The following is a 13263-nucleotide window of genomic DNA, read 5'->3' on the forward strand; positions in this document are numbered from 1 at the left end:
GCTCCACACACATTGTCCCACTGAATTCTGCCAACCACCTGCTCGGAGACTCAGTCTTCTGTAGTCTCCAACATGTCTTATTGGGTATGCCAAGAATGCAGGGTCCTAACCACCCCAACCCAGGCCACTGGGGCAGTGAGTCCTTGGGCAAATGCAGGATCTGAACCCAAATAAGTCTGCACCCTATTCTGAACCATCTCTTTATGTTCTGTCCCACAAGAGCTGAACAGCACGTTACATTCTGTATTGGAACATGTACTCCCATCTAGCCATCTGCTTCCTTCGCTGTGCCTAAGCACTGGGGCATCTCAACTCTTCAAACATTAATCCCTTTTCCTTTCCTTTCCTGAGGAGCAAATGGCTTCATACCAGGGGGCTGGCTCTGGTATTAAAGACAGCTAGCTACTTTCCTCAAGTTATCCCTAATCCTTTCTTGGCGCTCATCTGTGGCTTTCAGCACCAGGGTCAGTGACAACCAGTCTCTGCCTCTGTCCACACTCCTAGGTCTTTGAGTTCAGCGTAATACAAAACAGATGGTGGATCATAGAGCTGTTTCCCATTGGCTTTCTCAGATTAAAGGCTCTTCACTGGGTTCTGTAAGCTGACCTCAGTCAGGCATTTAGACCCACCAGAGAGACTTCCACTTTTGCCAATTTAGGATCTTCCCTCCACTGGCAGTCTGGGTAGATCTTATGTACTCTAACTCTGAGACCTTACCTATAAGTTCTGGCACCCAAGCTCAGGAAACATGGGGGACCAACCATGCACTCACTCCCAAGTCACAGGGCTCCCACACTACATTCGTCCAGGCTAAATGGTTTTATCACCTTCCCAGAATTTCCTCCAACAGTTTTGACAGCTGCCTTTCCTGGGATCTAGACATATGTCTCCCCACCAAGGTTACAGACTCATCCCGAACCCTAGGATGTTAAATGGGGTCCCAGCTTTCCTGCTTCAGGAGCCAGAGATTTTGGTCCAAAGGATCACCAACATAAGATGTGAGTGGACTGCCTAAGAGGCTCTAAGGGAGACTGAAGGGTTTAGAGCCTCCCTCAGAGTCTTTTACACGCAGAAGCAACGATAACTAAAATGACCTTTCTCGGGAGAGACTGGCTGACATTAGTGACAATAAGAGTGCCGATGTGAAGCACCAAAGCACCCAGCTTTGAGAGTGGGGGTAGAGGCCCTGCCGGGAGAGTGCTGGAGGGAACCCCACACCAGTCCCACACTATCATCTTCCTCCTTCCTCCCTGACCTCTCCTCTCCTTCTCTTCTGCTGGTTCCGCCCCTCGTGCTGGGGTGTCCCAGCAGTGCAGCCAGGATCCTTGGCTTCCTGAGTAGTCCCATACCCCTCCTACCACTTTCGGGGCCAGTGCTACAAAGATGACCTCAAGTCTCTCTCTAGACCAGTGTGGGCATCAGAAGAATCTGTGAAAACTCTTCAATGTGCAGACGGCCAGTCTCTCTCCCCTAAACACCAGAGGATTCTGATACTCCAAAGAGTGAGAACTACTGCACTGGCCCAGACCTACCCCTGAACTCTGGACTCGCAGGCCAGCTGCCAAATGCTGCCCCACAGGGTTTATGTTCTTTTTATGTTCCTTGTCTCTGTGACTGGCCCCGCACATCACCTTGATGAAGTGAGAAACACTGACACTGCCCTCCTCCCACCCACTAGATCTCCAAGGAGAGAGGCCTCTACCTCAGTTTCTCAAAACCTGCCTGCTCCTCTGCAGCCCCATGGCCAGGATCAGATGCAACAGCCTCTGGATTCACCTCCCAAACGCCCACCTCCTCCCACACCACCAATCTTCACCAGAACATGTCTCCACGCCCCGCAGGATAACATCCAAACTTCCAGGCATGGCCTGCGAGTCCCTCTGAGTACTAACCCAAACCACTTTTCCAACTTCATCTCCCTCAGCTGGTCCTCCCGCCCTTCACAAGCCTCACACTCCAGCAACACCACACAGCTCACCTGTGACGCGCATGCTCTCTCCTGCGGTATCTCTATCCAGTCCATTTCCTCTATGTCCGCTTCACCTGGGAAACTGGAAATCTACCTTTAACAACCTGTGATTCTGATTCTGCCCCATAAGCTTCCGTCTCCACCACTCACCACCCCTGACACAGCAGCAGCAGCAGCATTTATGCACCTCTGTCAGGTCTGCAGGCTCCTAAGGGCAAGGAGTCAAGCCAGTTACAGGCTCAGTAAACGTTTACTTTATGAATGAAAATTGCTAAGGAGATCAAGGTGCTCGTCCATGCCCAGGAGAAGCACAGGAAGCAACCAATCTTTAAAGCAATAAAAATAAGTCCAGCTGCTATCCTGGAAACCATGGCAGGTAATTCTTCAGTAATGATGCTTTGGTGATTGGAGTTCTGAAGAAGAATCAGCAACTATAGAATTTGACTGGATTTCCAGCACAGGTCAGAAAAACAATGCCATGACCATCAGGGCGTGAACCCTAGTGTCTCCCTTGTACTCAGTGTCCTAGCCACGCTGACTTGCTGCTACTTCTTGAATTCACCAGACCCTTGCCCCAGCTGGGACCATGACAGATATAACTGTCACCTCTTCACCTGGCTAAAACCAACTCCTTTTCCTCTGAGAGGCTATCTCTGACCCTCCTGGCAAGGAAAACCATCCCGTTTATGGACTCTCAGCACCTTGTCCTCCTCTTTTATAGCCACTGTCATCAGTACTGTAATTCATTTTTATATACTTATTATTTTTATACTTATTTAACTTTGCTATTAGACTCTAAGCTAAAAGGTAGCAAGGACCAGCTTGTCTTTTTCCTCTACTGTGGCCCTACAGTCAGCATAGTGCTGGCACTCAGCAGGCCCCAAACATGAACTGGATGAATGGGTGGATGGACGGATGGCTGGACAGATGGACTGGCAGGCAGGTAGGTCTGGAAGAAAGGGAGGAACAAGGAATAAGGCTGCCTTTGATTACTGGTACAATACTTTAATATCATGCAGCCCTCTTTACTCTGACTCAACCCTCACAAAGCAATCTCAGATCTTAAAACTGGGGATTTCCTACTGAAGAAAGGGTGGGGGGATTCCTGTTTACTTGGAAAGCAGGTGTCAGAGCAAACTGACACACCTGGCACTCTGGCTTCATCTTCAATGATCTTTCTGTAATAGCAGGCTGCTCTCTCTGTTCCACAAGTATACTGGCTCTGTTGATAAAACAAAGTTCCAAGAATCGCTCAGGCCTTAAGGAGCCCCCTAATGTTGATGAAGCCCCTAGGATCAGTACATGTGTTGCTAACAGCCCACCAGAGGCAATGCCTTTTCTCAGCAGGAGCTCTACAATGAGTCAAGTCTTAGTTCCTCTTCCCATGCAGTCTCACTGCAGATTCAGTCAAGAACCCTGAGGCAGAGGCTTCATTGGTGAGAAATGCTTCTTTACGACACAGTCTATAAGCAACACCCCATGAGCTGCAGTGGTTATTGAGAAACTGCACTATGCAAATGGATGTGCTAAAGTCCATGGGTGTCACTGGGTGGGGACTCAGGACACCTGAGTATGAAAGCCTGGAAAGTGGGGACAGTGGACTCAGTGACCCCTAACCTTCGGGATGAACTAGCACTATATCCGATGAGCACAAAGGCCACAGCAGTGCTCACTGCAAAACAGCCCAGTAGCAGGCATACCAAAGATAAAGTAGAGAAATAAGTTAACTGAAGCAACCAGCAGCTTTTTTTTTTTTTTCCTTTACTGATTTTATAGAGAGAGGAAGTGAGAGGGAGAGAGAGAAAGAAGAAACATCAATGACAGAGAACATGAATTGGCTACTTCCCGCCTGCCCCCCCCCCCCCCCCATCAGGCCCACAACCTGGGCATGTGTCCTGACAGGGAATCGAACCGGCAACCTCTTGGTGCATGGACTGACACTCAACCACTGAGCCACCCCCGCCAGACAAAGCCAGCATCTTTGGAAAACACCAAAAGAATACTACATTATCAATCAGCAAGCAACTTCTAATTTTATCAAAAAGCTTCTCAACAAGAACGAATTCTAATCTTAGCTATCAGCCAATCAGCAACAATGATGACTATACTTGGGCCATTTATAAGAAAGATCAGGGTTTCCTGGTTCCTAGAATGAAACTACGCCTTAAACCCATCACTCCAAATTGAACTCAACTCCTCGAATTCAATAATTAGGAAATTAAAATAACTAAAACCAAGAGAAATGATTACAAATACCTTTTTTCAATGAATCTGTTTCCTTACCTCGCCTGTGACTCCTCCGTTGTATGTCAGGAACCACAACTTGAGGCACCCTGAGGAGGACTCAGCTTCTCCCTTAGTTACACCTTGGACAGTTTAAACTCTCTGAGCATCCATTTTCTCCTCTGCATGTCAAAGCCTGCCCCCACCTACTGTGCAGAATCAATAAGGCTGAAAAACTGGGTGTCAAGACACTTTGTAATGGGTTGGGATATTTCAAATGGAGGGACCTCAGATCCAACAACCATCTCATTTTATAGATTCAGGTCAGTCCCTGGGCACTCACTTCATTTGTTCATTCAACAAACATTTATGGAGCACCTACTATGGGCCAGAAGCTATATGCCAGGCACTGAGGGCCTGATGGTGAGCCAACAGCCACAGTCCATGATCTGATGGGACTACATTACACTGCAGAGGAGAGAGTCATAACCGACCATTACACTGAAGAGCACATCGTTACACCCTGCAGGCCTTGCTACCAATTTGGTCTTTTTTCTAGGAGAAATTAGAAACCACTGAAGGGTTTTGAGCAGAGGGAATGACATACTCAGATCATGAGGGTGGGAGGAACAAGTGCAGACCCTTATTCTGCAAAGCCCAGCAGGGGAGTCGCAAAGAAGTCGCTGTTGGTCACACAGTGTTATCACATGCTACAGCAGGGTGTTGTGGGCGCCTAACGGGGAAACAACCTACAATGTTAGTGGACAGAATGTTGGAGAAATGGTTCTTAGAGGAAAAAAACAACAAAACACAGCCAGCCAAGAAATGACACAAAATAAGAAATATCTTAAAATAGTGAAATTCACTAACTCCAAATACTACTTTATTGCCACAAGAAGAGACACAGCAAATTCTCCTGAATTTATTAGCTTGTTTTTATAAATATTTAATTACTCAAAAATATGCCAAAAGCACAGATTTTCCTTGACCTAGTTACCAAGCTTATACAAGAGTGAATAAGAATTATTGTACCCAATAAACACGAATTTAATTATGTTCATTATTCTTCCTTTAGTCTCCAATAAGATGACCTTAAAAAAAACCTTTGACTGTTGAAGCCAAGCATTTAATTTTTCTTCTGAATACTCAAGTAATTGTCTTAAATTTAAAATAAAACCTTATGCCCTGGTCGGTTTGGCTCAGCGGTTAGAGTATAGGGCTGCAGACCAAAGAGTCATGGGCTTGATTCCAGTCAAGGGCATGTACCTGAGTTTCAGTTCGGTCCCCAGCCCTGGTTGGGCTCGTGCAGGAGGCAACCAATCAATGTGTCTCTCTCATCGATGTTTCTCTCTCTCTCTCTCCCCACCTCCCACTCTATCTGAAAAAGAAAAAATAAAGTAAAACCTTGTAATAAAAATATTTAAATCTGCCCGGCTGGTGTGGCTCACTGGTTGAGCATTGACCCATGCACCAAGAGGTGGCTGTTTCTTTTTTTTTTTTTTTTATCCTCATCCAAGGACATTTTTCCATTTTTTGTACAGACAGAGTGGGAGGGAGACAGAGGAAGAGAGAGAGAGGGAAACATCGATATGAAAGGGACACATCGAGTGGCTGCCACCCGCACGACCAACCAGGGCCGGGGACAAACTGCAACCGAGGTACATGCCCTTAGCGGGAACCGAACCCGGGTCTCTCCGGACCGCAGGCGGACGCTCTAACCGCTGAGCCAAACCGGCCAGGGCAGAGGTGGCTGTTTTGATTCCCAGTCAGGGCACATGCCCAGATTGTGGGCCAAATCCCCAGTGGGGGGCATGCAGGAGACGGCCAATCGATGTTCTCTCTCATCAATGTTTCTAGCTCTCTCTCTCCCTCTCCTTTCCTCTCTCTCTAAAATCAATAAATAAAATATATTTTTAAAAAATTTTAAATCCTAAAGAGGAAAAGTGTAATGTTGCATTAGTTCCTACCGAAGACCCATTATTTACATGGAATCACAGAAAAATGAAAAAGAAGGAACTGGGCACACCAGCTTTCACTTCCTGAACTGGCCTGAGAGCGGTCCCACCCTCAAGGTGACTCCGTCCTCTCCCTCACTGGAACTCCACGGCTATAGGGCTATAGTGGCTTGCACATGCACCCCCACCGCAGGCTGAGTTCCGCCTGCCACCCTCCACAGGCAACTGAAAAGCCCTCTAATGGTGGTTCAAAGAGAACGTTACCCTAGCTCACATTTACCAGGTGCTCATGGTGTGCAAGCAATATGCTAAGTACTGTTCCTCAGCACCTCCTTGAAGCCTTGTAAGAACCAAGGGAGGTAGGTACCACCACGCTTCCTGTACCCGTGAGGAAACAGAGGAGTGGTCACTTGCCTGAAATCACAGGGCTTGTGAGTGGTAGAGTCAGGACACGGACCCATACCCTCCTGATTCCAGAGTCTGCTTTCAGTGCTGCCCTGTCTGCCTCTCTGACGCTCAGGAGACAAATCTCCTGCAAAGAACACAATGGATTTGAAAACTCTGCAGAAAAACCGCGGAAGGATTTGCTGCTCTGGGTCTTCGTGGTCTCTGCGCTTCTCAGTAAGGACAGGTGAGACAAGTCTGACTCAGGCCTCCCCACAGGGAACAGTCCTGGAATTGACTGGTGCAGGTCATCGCTCCTGATGGTGCTGGGAAGTCACCTTTAGAAGAGCTTGTGCAAAAAAGGAGGAGGAAACACTTGTAGACAAACCTACAGCCCTGGGTCAGCAGTTCCCTGAGGAATGTTTCACGAACTCCTTAAGCACTTCGTGTCTTCAGAGCTGGTTTCTTGGATAACCATCACCTTCACCACCCAAACAGCACCATTACCTCTTTACTAGAACCCAGAGAATATAGCCAATACGTGCTCAACATTCCACTGCATTATTTCAGTGAATCTTCAACAACAGCCTCAAGTTAGGTAACACTGCTGTCCCCATTTTATATATCAGTAAACAGACTTCGAGTGGGGAGCACATTTGCCCAAGGTCACAGAGGCCATGGGTAGAAAAGCCAGGATTTGAACCCAGGTCAGCTTGGCTTGAGTCTGAATCTGCTTGGCCACTTCACTTGAGGTCTTCCATCATAGTCAATCACCTTCTGTTTATGTGTGACTTCTCCACTTACTGACCAGTGGGTCCACAAGGACAGGATGGAGCTTCTTCATCTCCACAGGCCCAGCATCCAGGCAAAGGGTTTAGCCCAAAGCAGGAGTCCAGCAAGGCTGGTGAATGAATGCCCACAGAAGGAAGTGACGTCTCTTCTCTTTCTAAGAAGTGGCCCCAGAAATGCTCCAGGATGCTCCTCACAGAAGCCAACCTGACCAACTATCCCCTAACAATGGTCAAAATCTACAGACCACCTACTCATCTCCCTCAGGCCTGCTCCTCCACAACTCCACCCCAAGGGAAGGGTGAGCAGCCATACTTCTGGGGAACAGAGTGATGGGTTCACCAAGCTAAGCAGTTCATTTTTAGATCTGTCCTTTTTTTCTGCTTCCCCATCTTATCCTGGAGCATCTGAAGCAAGTCTTTCTTTCCTCTCCCACCCCTAAGACTTAGTAGGACAAGTATCACCAGCCATACCCAAAGTCTGCAGCTGGTATATGGCACAACACATGCCTGTCTCAGAGTCAGCACTCAAATACTTGGGGAATGAAGTAATAGAGTCCAAAGTCTGGGTTTCACCACTGATCTGATAGCTTGTCAGTAAAAGTTCACCAACATTTGGTGACATAACTTGTTTGAGCAGAGGTCCATCACGATGTCCACCAAAAGCATAGCCTGGAGACTCAGCAAAAATGAAAGTAGGAGACTCCCTGTACAGTAACATGCATGCAATAATGCTCTCATCAAAGTGTATACACAATGAAAGTCAAGGGAGCACAAATGGGAATAGTCACTTGTGCCTAGAATGAAGGATTCACAAAGGAAGGAAGATTTGAGCTGGGAAGCCATTCTCAAATCACCCAGAGAGAAGTCATTGTTTCCTGCCTCCATGGCCCCCATACAGTCACCTCCCCACCATCAGGCACACCATATTCTTTTGTAATCAGTGACTTGTATGCCTGTCTCCTTGCACAGTATGTGAGCATCTCAAGGGCATTCTTCATGGCTCACCCTCAACTACCAAGTAAATATCTGCTGACAAAGAATAAAAGAATCAACTTTAGATTATTAATGACATACCAGCTACCCTTTCTTGAGCACCTACTGCTCAAGTACCAAAAGGCAGATCCTATTATCATCATCCACTTTACAGATAAGGAAACTAAAACAGAAAGATTCGGTAAATTGTCTCAAGTCATACAGTAAGTGACAGAGCTGAACTATGGATCATATGCGAATGAAAAATCAGTTATCAATGACTAGTGAACAAATCCCCTTTCCTTTCTCTGTCCTCTGCCTTGAATCCAAATGCATGGATTACTCTTTAGTCTACTGTTCACTGAGACCAAAGCCATTTCTTTCCTAGAGGAGAACAAAAGCTGTCTCGTTATTCTTCTACACAATGACTGCTAACCATTACTGAGTAAACATCATGGGGGGAGGGGGGTCAAAATCGTGCTTACAATATCAGCCAAAATAATTTATTAAGGAGAAACTCTATGTACCATTTTCCAACTGGAACATTTTCCAAAGTTGGGACAATTTCTGAAATAGATCAAGTTAATAATAAATGAAGGAGCAAGAGTATGTATAGAATGGTGTTATTTGTACAAGAAAAATATATAATAAACAAGAAAAATGGTAACAGTGTTTGCCTCTAGGGAGAAGAACTAGGAACTGGAAGCTTGAGGCAAAACATTTTACATTTGTTCCCTCTCTGAACAACTTGCCTTTAAAAATAATCCATGTGTAATTTTTTATTTTTTACTTCTTAAAAAATAAGATTAAAACATCATTTAAAGAAACCACTTATTGCCAGGCCTTTTCCAAATACTCACATACATATGATTGTAACCATAAAAAATTATGCATGTTTATGAATACAAAATAGATGAACTTAATTTGGGGTAAAATAGGACTGTTAAACAATTTTTGCCTTCCTTGTTGAAGTTCACTAATTTCAGTAATGTTGCAATATTTTTTCTGTGGTAGGCAAAGTGCTAAACAGATGTTTTAAAAAGAACTAAAGAACAGGTCGTTAGTTTCCTCCCTCCTGTCTTTCAAGAAAATATGAGGGCATGCTAATCAGAATGCCAGAGCTAGGACCATCCTTGATGTTCACATAACCTAGCACCATTCTCACTCAGCTAAGAAAACCGAGGCCTGGAGAGGGGACCGGATAGGACCAAAGTTACATAAGAAGTGAAAGGCTTGCCTGGCCGGTGTGGCTCAGTGAATGGAGCATCAGTCCCATGGACTGAGAGGTCCCGGTTCGATTCCTGTTCAGGGCACATGCCTGGGTTGCAGGCTCGATCCCCAGTAGGGAGCGTGCAGGAGGCAGCCGATCGATGTATCTCTCACATCGTTGTTTCTATCTCTCTCTCTCTCTCCCTTCCTCTCTCTCTAAAAAAATCAATAAAAACATTTTAAAAAAAAGGAGCCCTGGCCGGTTTGGTTCAGTGGTTTTGGTTCAGCTGTTAGGGGATCAGCTCTCGGACCAAAGAGTCACAGGTTCGATTCTGGTCAAGGGCACGTACCCGGGTTGTGGTTTGGTCCCGGCCCTGATCAGGGTCATGCAGGAGGCAGCCAATCAATGTGTCTCTTTTACATCAATGTCTCTCCCTCTCCCCCTCCCACCCTGTCTGAAGATAAATGGAAAAATATCCTCGGGTGAGGATTTTAAAAAAGAAGAAAGAAAGAAAAGAAGTGAAAGCCTCAGAATCACCAGTCCTGCTCTTCTTATATGCTATATGCTATTCTGTTGTGTTGAAAGAAGAGCAAGCAGCCCTGGCCGCTTTGGCTCAGCGGTTAGAGCGTCAGCCTGCGGTCCCGAGAGACCTGGGTTCAGTTCCCGCTGAGGGCACGTGCCTCAGTTGCAGTTTGTCCCCGGCCCTGGTTGGGTCATGAGGGTGGCGGCCACTCGATGTGTCCCTTTCATGTCGATGTTTCTCACTCTCTTCCTCTCTTTCCCTCCTGCTCTATCTGAACAAAAAAAAGGGAAAAATGTCCTCAAGTGAGGATAAGAAAGAAAGAAAGAAAGAAAGAAAGAAAGAAAGAAGAGCAGGCAGGGAGGGACAGAAGCGGACCCTAGTATATATTGAGTGCCTAACACATCAGGTGCCTTCACATATCTTGTCTCATCTGTTCTTCATAATGAGCTCTCAAGGTGAGCATAATTATCCTTGTTTTTTACAAATAAGAAAATTAAAGTTCTGAGAAGCTAAGAAACTGGTGCATGAGGTTTCCAATGCAGACCTGCCTGACTTCCAAGCCAGAGGTCTTACCCTTCATACTGAAAAGGAAAATTAATTTAAAAAGGTAGACTGGGTTATGTCACAGAGAACCTCAGATGCAATATTTTCCATTAATGAAATTTGTCTCTCAACCCTGATATGTCACTGTAATAATACCCATCAAAAAACCTATCCTCTCATTATCCAATACGTGTCTAGCTCTTGTGTGCCACCAAGTTTGGGCTTTCCTTTTAATCCACAGAGCATGATGGTTATGCAGAGGGCAGCAATCTCTAAGAGTCATTTACATAGTTTCTACAGGGACAGAATAGGACAACTCACACATGCTGCATCTAGACCCTGTGGGTACCTGCCAAATAAGCACAGGCCAGAGTAAGGACCCAGCCCTGAGATGCTATCCCCATGATGCCACTGGGTCACCACCATAAAACCAGTGGTAGTGAGAGAAGCCAGCACCAGGGTGGTTGGTCCCCAAAAGTCCCATATATTCTAATGTGAAGACAAATGCAGACCAGTACAGGAGAAGCCTTCTCCTGCCTTCTCTCTGTCCATGCAACACGGGTAGGAGGAATTAAGAGTTCAGATTGGTCTAACTGCTAGGGAGTAAAGGCACTGCACAATAAAAGGACACACGTGAATATGGGGACTCTCTTCTGAACAGGAGGGAGCCCCATAATCTTGCTTTCTTCTCTCTGCCCCTGTAGGAATCTAATGAAGTTCTGGCATTCCCCTCTGTTTACTGTGGTAGAATCAGGGTTTGTACTTGAATTGGGAGGGGGAATTCCATAAGGTTAAAGCCTAAGCCTCAAGCTCCAGTTCAGAGTCCTCACTGGGGTTGGGGTCTAAAGGTCAGCAAACAATGTTCCCCTACTTTCCTTCTGCCATTGTTCCCTGCCACAGCTCCCTCAGAGCCTCACAGGGAGGAGCAGTCATCATCAGAGACAGGAATTAGTCTTTTGGGGACTCCCTGCCATAAGCCTCATCCCAAACTGAAACAAGAAAATGGCCTAGAAATCCCCTCCTCTCAGAAATCTCCTGCTCTTTAGACCCCCCAGTTCCTGAATCCAACTTGCCCATCAACACAGACAAGGGAGACTCATAACTTTACAAGGATGTGCTCAGTAAGCACGGTTCCATCCTATCCTCACAAGGCCCCTGGGAGGCACACAAGGCAGGTACTATGATGCTGGTTTTGCAAAGCAGAAAAAGATTCTCCAAAATGACACTGAGGAAAAAGCTTCTGAACTCTCATTCCCGTTCTTCCCCCTAACCAGGCTGCCATTTATTTCCTACATTTGGAGACGACCACTGTTAAGATTTGCAGCAGCTTCTGGTATCAGGCGCCAGAAAGCCAGGTCTGGTCAAGCTTCCCAACTAGTCTTCAAGCACACACACTTCTCAACAGCTGATCATAGAAAGAAAGCCAAGAGCCCCCCAATCTAGGCATGGCCCCCGCAACAGCAACAGGAAAAGTCCTTGAGACGTGAAAAATGATGTCCCACTTAAGGCACGATGTGGAACAGGGAAGCGGCCAGTCGAGTAGTCAGGAGAGCGGAGACCCAAGTCCGACTCAGGAGAAGCACAGGCAGGCCTGGCAGGCCCCTCTGGCCCAGCGAGAACCCTCGAAACCTCCAGAACCCTCTGAGAACCCCAAACTCCTGCTTCTACCTCCCCTGCCCCCCCCCCCCCGAGAAGGCAGCATTCCCTTTTCGGGTGACCACTCACCTCTGCTCGCTCCTCACCTGGGGCCCCGCTTCCGGACCAGCAACGATTCAGGGATCCGCCCCCCGCGCCTGCAGGCCTCCCTAGCCCCGCCCCTTGCACCTGTGGTTTCCTTAGGCACAAGCTCTCCGGCCACTTTGGCCTCACCTCGCGGCCACCACCCAGTGGCAAACCTGTGATCCCACCTGGCCCCGCCCCCCACACCTGCAGCCCCTCGGCCCCACGAACTGCCTCCGCCAGCCCCGCCCCCCGCATCTGCGGCCTTTCCCCACCTCCATGCCCACACCTGCTGCCCTCCATACCAAGCCCCCACCGGACCAGCGCAACGAAGGCCCCCGACCCTGCTCCGGCGCCCGTAAACTAGCCCGACAAAACCTCCACCCCCCCAGGCCCGCCTCCCGCCCCGAGGCCGCTCCCGGCCCAGCGGCCCCTCCGGGTCCCGCCTCCAGCACCTGCAGCTCCCTCCAGCCCAGCCCTCAGGGCCCCGCCCCGCCCCGCGGGCCGCTCTTCTCACCGCCCGCTCTCGCAGCCGCTGCCGCCGCAGTCCCGGCCGGTCACCTTGACGCGGGCCGCAGTGGCTGCCGCCGCCTCCTCATGGCCCTGGGAGCGGCCCAGGCGGCAGCGGCGCCTTCGCTCCGAGGCCGCAGCGGGGCCGAGCCAGGCCGGGGCCGGGCCGGGCGCAGCTGGAGCGCAGGCCGACGCGGGAGCGGAGCCGGTACCCAGCCGCAGTAGAAACCGTCCGCTCCTGGAGCTGAGCGGCGGGCCGCCCAGCCAATCGGTGGGCAGCTCTGGACCAGTTCCCCCAATAAACCGGTCGCAAAGGCGGAGACACGCAAATCGGCCGGCTGGGCGCGCCAGTGCGCAGTCGCTGCAGCCGCGGTCTTCCCTGGGCTCGGCCTCTGCTTGCGCCGGTGGACGCTCTGTCAGCCTGCAAGGATGCTCCGGGCCGCACACCCTCCTCAGCGATCCGC

At 48.6% G+C, this 13263-nt stretch overlaps 1 protein-coding gene across 1 annotated transcript in view; it reads right to left on the reverse strand.

Annotated features, from left to right (window-relative positions):
* Positions 1–13037, reverse strand: part of RALGPS1 (Ral GEF with PH domain and SH3 binding motif 1) — a 238776-nt gene extending 225739 nt beyond the window's left edge. Inside the window, exon 1 of the mRNA XM_036261937.1 lies at positions 12807–13037. The gene's annotated coding sequence lies outside the window, so the exon portion shown is untranslated. The remainder of the gene's footprint in view (positions 1–12806) is intronic.
* Positions 13038–13263: the final 226 nt, after the last annotated feature.

This window comes from Molossus molossus, unplaced genomic scaffold, assembly GCF_014108415.1.
Source record: "Molossus molossus isolate mMolMol1 unplaced genomic scaffold, mMolMol1.p scaffold_m16_p_14, whole genome shotgun sequence".
Taxonomy (NCBI): Eukaryota; Metazoa; Chordata; class Mammalia; order Chiroptera; family Molossidae; genus Molossus; species Molossus molossus.